We start from the raw sequence: 1,970 nt of genomic DNA, 5'->3' as shown, positions 1-1,970 counted from the left end.
GGCAAGGCTAACCGCTCTCTCCCTACCTATATAGTGCTTGAAATCCTAGCCAGAGCAATTAGAAAACAAAAGGAGATCAAAGGGATACAAATTGGAAAGGAAGAAGTCAAAATAATCACAATTTGTAGATGATATGATAGCATAAGGTACTTTAAAAAAGTTTACCCTAGAACTCCTAAACCTGATAAATAAGTTCAGCAAACTGGCTGGATATAAAATTAATTTAAACAAATCAGTGGCCTTCCTCTACACAAGGATAAACAGGCTGAGAAAGAATTTAGGGAAACAACACTTTTCACAATCATCACAAATAATATAAAATATCTTGATATGAATTTAAGCAAGTGAAATATCTGTATGATAGAACTTCAAGTCTTTAAAGAAAGAAATCGAAGATCTCTGAAGATGGAAAGATCTCCCATGCTCATGGGTTGGCAGGATTAATATAGTCCCATTGGCTATCTTACCAAAAGCAATCTACAGATTCAATGCAATCCCCATCAAAATTCTAATTCCATGCTTCACAGAGCTAGCTAGAAAGGGCAATTTGCAAATTAATCTGGAATAACATAAAACCTAGGACAGCAAAAACTATTTTCAACAATAAAAGAACCTCTGGTGGAATCATCATGCCTGACCTCAAGCTGTACTACAGAATGATTGTTATAAAACAAACAAACAAACAAACAAACAAAAAACCTTGCATGGTTTTGAAGACCCAGAAATGAAGCCACACTCCTATGGTCACTTGATCTTTGACAAAGGAACTAAAACCATCTAGGGGAAAAAAGACAGCATTTTCAACAAATGGTGCTGAACAAATGCAGTTGAGACTGGCAGTTAGTATATAGAAAAATGTGAATTGATCCATTCTTATCTCCTTGTACAAAGTTCAGGTCTAAGTGGATCAAGGAACTCCACATAAAACCAGAGACACCAAAACTTATAGAGGAGAAAGTGGGGAAAAGCATGGAAGATATGGGCACAGGGGAAAAATTCATGAATAGAACAGCAATGGCTTGTGCAGTAAGATCAAGAATTGACAAATGGTACCTCATAAAATTGCAAACCTTCTATAAGACAAAGGACACTGTCAAGAAGACAAAAAGGTCACCAACAGATTGGGAAAGGATCTTCACCATCAGATAAAGGTCTAATATCCAATATATAAAGAGAACTCAATAAATTAGACTCCAGAGAACAAAATAACCCTATTAAAAATGGGGTACAGAACTAACAAAGAATTCTCAACTGAGGAATACTCAATGCCTGAGGAACACCTTAAAAAATGTTCAACATCCTTAGTCATCTTGGAAATGCAAATCAAAACAACCCTGAGATTCTACCTCACACCAGTCAGAATGGATAAGATCAAAAACTCAGGTGACAGCAGGTGCTGGTGAGGATGTGGAGAAAGAGGAACACTCCTCCATTGCTGGTGGGATTGCAAGCTGGTACAACCACTCCGGAAATCAGTTTGGCAGTTCCTCAGAAAGTTGGACATAGTAGTACCTGAGGTCCCAGCAATACCTCTCCTGGGCACATACCGAGAAGATTCTCCAACATGTAATAAGGGCGCATACTCCACTATGTTCATAGCAGCCTTATGTATAATAGCAAGAAGCTGGAAAGAATCCAGTTGTCCCTCAACAGAGGAATGAATACAAAAAATATGGTATATTTACACAATGGAGTACTACTCAGCTATTAAAAACAATGAATTAATGAAATTCTTAGGCAAATATATTGATCTGGATCCTGAGTGAGGTAACACAATCACAAAAGAACACGCATGATATGCACTCACTTATAAGTGATTATTAACCCAGAAGCTCAGAAGCTCGGAATATCCAAGATACAATTCAGAAACCACATGAAACTCAAGAAGATGGAAGACCATAGTGTGTATACTTCTATCCATCTTAGAAGGGGGAAACAAAAATCCATGGAAGGAGTTACAGAGACAAATT

Source organism: Mus pahari, unplaced genomic scaffold (genome assembly GCF_900095145.1).
Source record: "Mus pahari unplaced genomic scaffold, PAHARI_EIJ_v1.1 scaffold_10912_1, whole genome shotgun sequence".
Lineage (NCBI taxonomy): Eukaryota > Metazoa > Chordata > Mammalia > Rodentia > Muridae > Mus > Mus pahari.
Note: the sequence above shows the minus strand (reverse complement) of the source record.